Raw genomic sequence first — 10,955 nt, forward strand, 5'->3', positions numbered from 1 at the left:
CCATACACCAAGAATTAATAAACATTTAAAACTTATTAATTTCAAATATCCACAATTCACTTATTATAAATTCAAATACATGGGTCATAATTCCAATTCAGAAATAATCATACCTTACTGAACATATATTGCAAATAAGCACATTTCAAAAATTTCAACTAATTTAGTACGAACATATATCAAAACCCAACTAATTATGTTCCATAATTACTAAATTCGAACAAAACTTGTATATATCAAAGACATGTTCACATATTTAATACTTCCAATATTCAGTTCCTTATATACATCATATTAATGCCATATTCATAATTAAAATCATATTCCATTGTATATCATTACACTTCATACTTCGAATATATGCCAATTTCTATCTCATTAATCGTATATCAAACATATCATTTGATAACTTCGCACAAGTTCATAATAAAACCAATTGAATCATATTACATGAATTATTATGCAATCACATATGAAGCTTAAATACATTATAACATGCCCAAACATACTAATGATGCATATATATACAAGTGTGCAATTCATCCTAAAAATAAAAGCCATACTTAACACTTGAACACAAATAACACTTCAGCGTGCATCTAATTCATATCTATATTAATATACCTAAACTTTATATTTTTATCCCATTAACTAACCCAAAACATGCTTAATCATTACCATCATTAACCATTTGAACCCATACCAATACAATCAACCAAAACAATCATAAAATATATTCATTATTTACCACTTAGTAACCAAACCTGTTAAGTTAATATACCATCATTCATCACTCTAATTATATCACATTTCATATTTCCAAAATGAGCTAAATATTAAAACGACTACCAAAACCAAACTCATTAAACATTTTAATTAAGAACATGTAAAACCAAACTTAAGCATAATAACCAAGTCATTTTCGTCATTTTCGCATGGCTTTAAATACATATTCAAAATAATTAACTCCAAGACTAGCCAATACATGCCACATAACCGAGTCTCAAAATATTATTTACTGAAATGATAACCGGATAATGTGATGTCATCTCTATCGACTCCTAACCCAAGCAAATCCCCGAAAATCTATAAACATAAGAAAAAGAAAACACAGAGTAAGCCTTTAAGCTTAGTAAGCTTGTATCTTAATAAACTTAACATAACAAATACTTTCATTACAATGTCGTAAACATAATATGCTATCTCACACAACCTTTCTAAATTTCATAACATGTTCTCTTATCAAATTATCATCATTCAATATTATACTTACTCACTTAACCAACTTGAACTTTCACAAACTTATTCAATTAAATTTTCATACATCAACCTTTTCACACTTTCATATAGCCAAATGAACACATTATGGGAAATAACACATTTAATCATATATCTTTCTCATATGAATCTCATATGACCATTTATAATCAAATTCACTTTTCATTCATATAGCATCTGACAAATTTCACATATGCAACTTTACAAATCACATCTTATTCATTCATTTATGTTTCATTGGCACATAATCATATTTCATTTCCACATACATCACAATACATTCTTTGCACATATACATACCTTATTTTCAAATAGGTAATCAATTATCACGTACCTGATCGTTTTAGCTCATTTAACGTATTCAACTACCATATCAGCAATAAATCTTCTAGGCATAAACTTATAATAATTCACCGGCATAAAGCCTGGTAGGCCTAAGCCTGTATCTCACACCGACATTTCCTGCTAGACTCAAAGTTTGATTTTATACACCGGCAATAAGCCTGCTAGGCATAAGCCCGATTTAATTCACCAGCATAGGGCTTGCTAGGCTCAAAGCCCGAATATCACCATTATAAAGTCGTCTCATAAATAATTCATATAATATAGCATGTATACCTGTTCACTTTGCTCGATTTAATCATTCAATCACAATTTATAATTGCCCTTTGAATCATTCGATATTTCGCACACTAAGTGTCGTTATCAATATCTCGCACACTAAGTGTCATTCTCAATATTCGTACACTGAGTGCCATATTTGATTGCCTCGCACACTAAGTGCCACATTTAGTCGATATGTCGTCAGACATTAAAATATTCACGTATATACAAATTATACGATATTAAAGCATTAGAAGCATATATTTAACAATGCTTATTATATACGAACTTATCTGGCTAAATTGTAGAGATACCAAAGTTTAGTGGCATTTTGGTAATTTTCCCATTTTCCTCGATTTTCCACCCGATCTTGATCATGCATTAGCTGAAAGTTGGAATCTTCTCCCATGGCTTCTCAAGCCTTCATATTCGGCTGGTAAAAAGAGAATGAAAAAGATGACACCTTGATTCTTTTATTTTATTCATTTTATTATTATTTTTAACCAATCTACAATATTAACCTTTATTTATTACACCAAATGCCAAGCCATCATATCCCACTATCTCTTTAATGGGATAATTGCCAAATAAGGACTTCCAATTTAAAGTTCTATAACTATTTAATACCTTTAGTTTATAGAACACAACTTTTTTACTTTTTGCGATTTAGTCCTTTTTGCTTAATTAACTATTGAAACGATAAAATTTTTCAACGAAACTTTAATACCATCTTATTGTCACTTTGTAAATATTTATAAAAATATTTACAACTCGTTTTATAGAAACAAGGTCCCGATACCTCATTTTCTAAACCCACTTGACCTTAAGGTCATATCACTTGAACTTAATAAATCGCTTATAAAAAAAAATCACAATATCAAAAATATTTTTAAAATCATAATTAACTCATAAAATTAAATATAATATTTACAAACCTACTCGTCAGATTTGGTGGCCCCGAAACTACTGTTCTGATTAACCCTAAAAATGGGCTGTTACAAAATCAAACAAAAATGCATTCATGTTTATAATGTGTAGATTGATATTTGAATTGTGTGATTAATGAACTTCCTATATTTAATTTCATAGCTAAAGACAAGATAGGACCATCCCAAGATAAAAGGAAATCCAAAGCCATTGACAAATAGATATTTTAGTTTGTGATATCATAATTTGAGTTCGTTAAATAGTTAAATGTATATGCTTAAATTGCCAAATGATCGAATATAGTAAACTATCGATATGATTATATTTGTACGTATAGACTTAATTATGTGATTATGATAATTGGTATGTAATTTGTATATGTTTATGACTGTTTAATATCATATGGCGATTGAATATGGAATTTGCATTATTAACATTGTCAAATTGAGTCACGGGTGTCGAAACTTTTTTTTTTGAAAGGTCGACTTTTTATTTTGAAAACGAAAATAGGAGTTGCCACCAATCTTTTTTTATGAGGTGCGATCGGATCACCTCGAAACTTGATCTTTTTAATGAAAGGTTTAATTTATTAAAACAATGTTTTTCGGTCTACAAAAATCCAGAAAACGGGTTCGGGAGTCGGTTACGCACGAGGAAGGATTAACACCCTCAGAACGCCCAAAATTGGTACCTAGTTGATTACTTAATGTCTTAATGTCGAAAGTTGAAAACTCGAAAATATTTAAAATACGATCTCTCTTTGTATTATGCTATTTTTAATAAAACGATTGAATAAATTGAAACGAACGTTAAAGACTCTCTCGCCTCGAGATAACAAAACGTCATATCCTGTAAGTTACGACACGACACCTTTAACCCTCGAGAATAAGTTTTTCTTTTATTTTTTATTTAAAATCTTATATGTTTTAATTTTGAAAGGATATCCAGATATTCAAGTTCAACGAGAAAATCAAAACCCCGTAAGTTAGGGTACGATTTCTCGAATCTCCCAAATACCAGATATTGCCTATTTTTGAAAATTTTCCTTTTTATGAATTTGGGTGAAAATTAATGTAACATTTAAAATGATATGTTTAATTTATTCTATTATGTCATAAAAGCAGTTAAAACATAAAAAGGATCATACTTAGCGAATAATGATAGTGCGACATAAATTTGGAGTAATAATGACATAATATAAATAATAAAATATAAAATATATATAGAATTGATATTAATAAATGATAATGTTAATATACATAAACAATAATAATAATGATGAACACGATAATATAAATAACAATAATAATAGCAATAATAACAATAATAATAATTAATAATCTGAATTTTGAAAGTACATAAAAAGTAATAAAAATAAATAATGGAATAAAATAACAATGATAAGGGCAAAAATAAAAATAAAACAAGCCAATTAAAAATAATAAGTAAATAAATAAATAAAACTAATATAAGTTTAATTTAAAATTGAAAATAAATAAATAAATAAATAAAATATTAAATGAAATATTAAATAAAAAGTTTTTTTAAATTGAAGTTAGAGATTAAGTATTGAATTGAAATAGAAATGAAATTGGGTACAAATTATAAATAATAAAAATAGGCCAACAAGGATCAAAATAAAATGCGCTAAAAGGATAAAAAAATTACCTTTAAAGATTAAAATCTGATTTCTAATTTTTCTTTAATTTTGCTATTTGTTTTGTTTACTCTGGTGTGCGTAAAAAAATACAAGTAATTGATGTGACCTATTTTATAGACGAAATACAAGATTCTCTTTTGTTTTCTTTGCTTTTGTTTGCTATTGTTATTTGTTTTTTTCTTTGTTGTCCTCTGCTTTGCGTGTTGCAGGTAGTAGCAGAGAAGCGTTAGACGCGTGTGGAGAGGCTGCAGCAGGTGCGGTGCCAGGGTTAGGCCTAGAGTTCAGCGGCTAGGGTATCTACCCTTCTTTTTTCTTGCTGAAAATTAGTTTAGTTTTGGGCCATTTGGGCTAGGGTTAATTTTGGGCTATGGGTTTTGTTGTATTTTGGGCCTGTTGTTTTGTAATTAGGACTGTTAAGATTTATTTTGGTTTTTATTTCTGTTTATTTTTGGGTCTTGGCCCTGGCTAAATTGGCCCATTACAATAGGTATAGTTCTCTAATACCTTGGGGTCGAGAAACATATCACCAGCTCAAATACCCTAAGAGTACAAGCGTATTCTGGTCTGGTTGGTGGGATCAATGCAATTATGCCGAATTAGCACTTTGGTGCATATTCAATGTGATGGTGGATTGATCTGAGTATCCATTCTTATATTCGATTTAGTTAATAGGAGCAAAGATGTAAAAATAACATGTTGAACACACACACACATATATATATATATATATAATTGAAATGATATATTAATGCTAATATGAAATATGATTTGGATATGATTAGTCAAATGCAAATACTCTGATGGTGCATCAAGATTCATATATTGTAAATGAGCATTTAAATAAAATGAATATGATTGTACAATAATGAGGTATTTGGTTCCATGGTATATACATCCTAATGAAATTGATAACAATTTAATTATTAACTAATATATTATCTTGGCAGGTAGTTGTTTACATGATTTACTTATGTTTATAATTGAATTCGGATAAAAGCTGTAAAAGTGTTGTGATCAAGCATCCAACTCTCAAGCTCAACTTGGAAGTCATTCCTATCCTATTTTGTATGTATTTATATGTCTTGAGGTCATATGGTATCTACCTAGGTTGGTTGGCTTGTTTCTTAAGTTAGTTTTGATAAGTGACCTATAATGTTATATTGGTTGAATTTTATCTTTTGATTACTAGTTAATTATGCTTGATTATTTGAGATTAAATGTGCGAACGGGTTGGTTTAGTAATAATGTATTGAATGTTATAATTTGGTAATGTTTGAACATGTTATATAAGTTAATTGGATGAATATGTTTTGTGGTACATTTTAGGTATGTTTAGGTTCATTTGGTTAGGCTTTGGACACTTAAAAGAGTAGGATTTTAATTATTTGGTCATTGAGTCTCGAGACAGAAAGAACATGTCTCGAGACTGCTAGAATACATTTCATTAAATTTTGCATTCAAGAGTCTGAGGTCTCGAGGCATATTTGTATAGTCTTAAGACAATTGTTCCTAGGTATGGAGACAAAAGAATATCGTAGCTAAATATATTTTGTCCTATTCTAGGTATCAATATAAAAACCCCTTATCTCGATACATTCAAACATCGAAGAAAAAATAGGAAAACATGGAAAGTTGGTCTCGAGACATAAAGGACCTTGCTTGGAGCCACAACATGTAGTGTCTCGAGACATGTTCCTTCAAAGATAAAAATCCCAAAATAATTTATGACCTATCTTGAGACATGAAGACTCCTGTCTCGAGGCATAAATTTGAAATTTAATATTTGAGTTTTGATTTGAGTCTTAACTCTAAAATTAATTCGTATAACCTTGTAAATTGATGAAATGAAATCAATAAGTGTACAAATGCATGCATATGAATTATTTGATGATTGAATTGAATGTATTTGTGTTATAGTAGCTTGAGTTGCTTTAATGATGTAATATGACATCACACATTCAAATTCGAGGTTCAAGTCGGATATGAGGTGTTACAAATATCTTCTTCATAAATATTTAAGGGAAAACAACAACTTGCTCTTCTCTTATTTTTTGTGAAATGCAACAACATTCTCTTCTTACTATTTTTCCTTAGTATGCTATTTTCAAATTTTTAGAAAAAAAATTGCTATTCCCAAATTTTTTTAAGAGATGAGAAATTCTCAATTTTGAAGAAACATAAAAATATATTATTTTATTTTATTTTTTAAAAGCAATGTCATACTCTTTTCATTTTTTAAGGAAAAATAATGGTATATTGTTTGTTGATTTTTCTTTTAAAAAGAAGCAATATTATATACTCTTTCTAACTTAAGCTTTAGCATGTTATTCTTGAAAATTTTAAGGAGAAACAATATTATGCTATTCCAAATTTTCTTAGGAGAAAACAACATGTTTTCACATACACAAACTTATATACATGAAATATATTTCGTACTTAAAAAAAATGTTTCCATGCAAGAGTATATAAAATGGGAAATACATTTTTTACACAACTAGAATTTTTCCTTATGAATTTATAATTGTTTTATCATTTTTTATTACTTATTCTTGCATGAGAATTTTTCTACTAACAATTCTTTCTCGTGTAGGGACAAGATATAAATATTTAATTTTGGTTACTAATATATTATCTCTTTTAGAGATAAATAAAATTATGTTTTAGGAAATTGAGTTTCTAAGGGAACAAATTAGTAGTGTTGCTTTATTTAACATCTCTTCTTGAAGAACAACTCTTGTTTAGAATAATTGCTATTCAGAACAACCGTTGCTTAAGAATAGTCACGTTCAGAACAACTATGTTTAGAACATGGCTTCAGTTTAGAGTAGTTGTCATACAACGTAGCTTTTATTTGAGAATAACTAATATTCAAAATAACTCTTATTTAGAATAACCACATTTTAAGAATAGTTATATTCAAAGCAACCATTGTTCAAAACAACTTTTATTTAAAACAATTGTGTTTTATAACAAGAGCCCTTATTCGAAATAATCACTTTGAAGAAAAGTATCAACATAAAACAACACTTGTTCATAATAATCTCTACTAAAAATAACTTTGTTGAGAAACTCACGTTTAGAACCTGTCAGAATAATCTTTATTCAAGAACAACTCTCATTCAAAAATAACTTTTCTTTAAAAATAGGTTGCATTCCAAGAAGTTTTTTATGAAAGATGTTTCACATGACAATACTTCACAAAAATAAAAGAAGTAAAAATAACCTCGGAACATAATAGGGTTCTTGGGTTTTCTTCCGCTTTTGAAATGTTTTAGAGAGCTTGATTTGATGGGTTAAAATGAAAGATAGTTAAGAGATTTACTTTTAACTTTTTTTCTTGTAATCTTAAGTATTTCTTTATTATTCTTTCGGAAGCCTATTCACTATTCACCATCACCCAAAACTTAAAAACTTTTATTAAAACAAAATATTTATACCTTATACAACTTACAATATTCTTCATTACTCGTATTTAATCCTCAAATTTAGGACACAATAAATAAAAATCCTCCAATGACAATCTAATTTAAACTTTTTCAACCTATTCCCTCACTTAGATTTATTGTCAGTCACACAATTTAGCTCCACCTTGCAAACCACCGTCCGTCGCTACACTGCATTACAGAAACTACTCTAATATTTTCTGTAGAGCCCAAATTTTGCCCGGGCCTAACAAACAGAGTCCAAAACACCAACCATCCAATTAGCACACTACTAAACCGACCACTAACTCCATCACCCCACTAACTCCATCACCCTTTGCCACTAATTCCATCACCCCCCTAACCCCATTACCCTACTTGCCTAGGAAAAGAGAAAGGGTCGATCAGTTGTAAAATTTGACTATAAAAGCCATTCAAAACTATTGTAAAGGGGTAGGTTTTTTGGAGAAAATGAGAGGAGATGCTGAATACGAGCATAAAATAACAACCATTCAATAACGGTTTTTATTTCGAAGGATTTGCGCATCGTTTTAATTTGCTCCTCATTTAAATACTGTCTTTTGTGAGTTGGAATATTTGTATTTTAAATCCCTATTTATTTGGGCACATTTCATTCTAGTCCTTGTCTACGCTTTAGAAATTCTATTTGTTTACAAATTATCCCTTTAATTTTGTTTTTATTTCCATTGAGTTCTTTTAAAATTCATGTTTTTATATTCTTTATAATTCATTCATTCTTACCCCTTTTCGTATTATCTTAACATTTTGTTAATTGATTCCACCTTATTTTAATTTTTTCTTGTTGTATTTTCTTTTGTATATTTTCATTCATTTTATTATATTTTATTTATTTTCTCTTTTATGAACATTTTTAAATATTATATTATTATTTTTATATATATTATTTATATTAAGCTATTTGTATTTTGTGTATATTATTTATTCGTATATATATTGTTTTGTATATCATTTATCTTTGTTTAGTTTACAAAATTATTTCTTGCACTTATATATATGTAAATGTTTCCTATATCATCACTTTGAATTGTTCCACATTATTTTTTTATATATATTGTTGATTTTATATTATTTTATGTATTTTACTTTAAATCTATTTGTGATTATACATTTCCTTTTAAATCTATATATATATATATAATTTATGCCTTCTAAAGTTATTCTATGATGTATTTTTGTTTATTTCAAATGTTTTATATTATTATTTCGTACATATATTTATAATAAGTTTTTCATTATATGTATATTATTAATTTAGATAGATCAATATTTTGTATTTTATGCATTAATTATTTTTATTTATTTTATAATTAATTTTAAAGTTTTGCATGTATTGTTTGTCTGTATACATATAGTTTATTTTATGTATTGTTCGTTTGTTTATTGTTTGTTTTTGTGTGTTTTAATTTACATATCTCGCACCTTTGCAATATCGTTGATAAATGGTGTAATATATTAACTATGTACATGTTCCATATTAGTTACTTTGCTTTTGGATTTCTATGTATTGATTTATGATCGAGCTTGCTTACTCTTTCATCTTAAATTGTTAAATTCATTTTTTTATATAAACCGAATAAATGTACTTCACCGCTTTTATAATCACCCTCATTAAAAAAAACCTCTTAAAACGAGGCAATATTTCGTGTTTGGAAGTTTGAGAGATCGTGCCCAATCGTCTTTGGGTTTCGATTTTTCATTCGACTAAAATCTGAAATATCCTTTTGAAATTCCATCCATGTTTTCTCAAATTAAAATGAGGCAATGTTTCGTATTTGGAAATTCGATAAATCGTGCCCAATCGTGCTGGGTTTCGGTTTACCGTTTGGGCCGAATAGTCAAATATCCTTTTGAAAAATTTTAAGTGCATATGTTTTGGAAATCCTGAGATGATCTTGTGTCGAGGGTTCGAAATATTGTATCCAATCGTGCTGGACGTAATATTTTATTCCTTCTAAGCAAGAGAATCTTAATATCCAATTCAAGTTATCCGAGTGTTTTAAAGGAATTGTATTTTAAAATCTTTTTCAAAGCTTCAACATTAGGACGTAAATTGATCAATAATACTGAACCAATTTTGGGCGTTGCGAGGGTGCTAATCCTTCCTCGTGCATAACTAACTCCCGAATCCATTTTCTAGTTTTTCATAGACCAAAAATGTTGTTTTAATAAACTAAAATACTTTATTAAAATGATCGATCACAAGGTTACCCGATCACACCTAAATAAAAAGAATTGATGGCGACTCCATTTTCGTTTTAAAGTCGATCCCCGTTTTCAAAATAAAAATGATTTTGACAGCTTGGCGACTCCGCTGGGGACAACAAGAGAGTCAAGCCATAAAATTGATCATTTTCTGTCCTTTTGTTGAAAATTTAAAATTTGATTTTTTTAACATATGATCCATTTATTGCATCTCGTGGGTTTTATGGTTTTCATCATGTTATTCATTTTTTTTGAGTTCTAAGTTTTTATGTCCTCTCGCATTGCATATCGCATGACTGTTGTGGTATCGCCTTTTAAGTGGGAGTGAGAAGCTATGCCTTCGTGAGGTTTCACCTCTGCATGGGCTAGTGGACTGCTTTCGGGATACATCTGTACCTATGTCTTCATGAGGTTTTCACCTCCGCATGGCCATAGGGAAATGAATCCCCTGAGCCGAACTCGATCTGTATGAGCCTATAATGGGTGAAGATTGAGGAATCTGCTGGTTTGGGTACCCTTTCTCTAGAACTGAGCCACATATAGTGAACTTTGAGGGTCCACTTAGGTAGAACCATGCCCAAATATAGTGGTCACTCGAATAGATACTTTCTCTGTTATTTATTTCTTCTGTACTAACGAGTTTTGCTTTTTTTTTATTTTGTCTATAATTGCATTGCGTTACATTATCATAGAAAGGAGGTTTTAATTCATATTTGATTTCTAAATAGAACAGTTTGTCATAAGAAAACGAATTTCTTGATAAACTGGATTAAAATACGGTTGTCTGAATATGGTCCAAGTAAACACAATCGAAGAAGGTT

Source organism: Gossypium arboreum, chromosome 2 (assembly GCF_025698485.1).
Source record: "Gossypium arboreum isolate Shixiya-1 chromosome 2, ASM2569848v2, whole genome shotgun sequence".
Taxonomy (NCBI): domain Eukaryota; kingdom Viridiplantae; phylum Streptophyta; class Magnoliopsida; order Malvales; family Malvaceae; genus Gossypium; species Gossypium arboreum.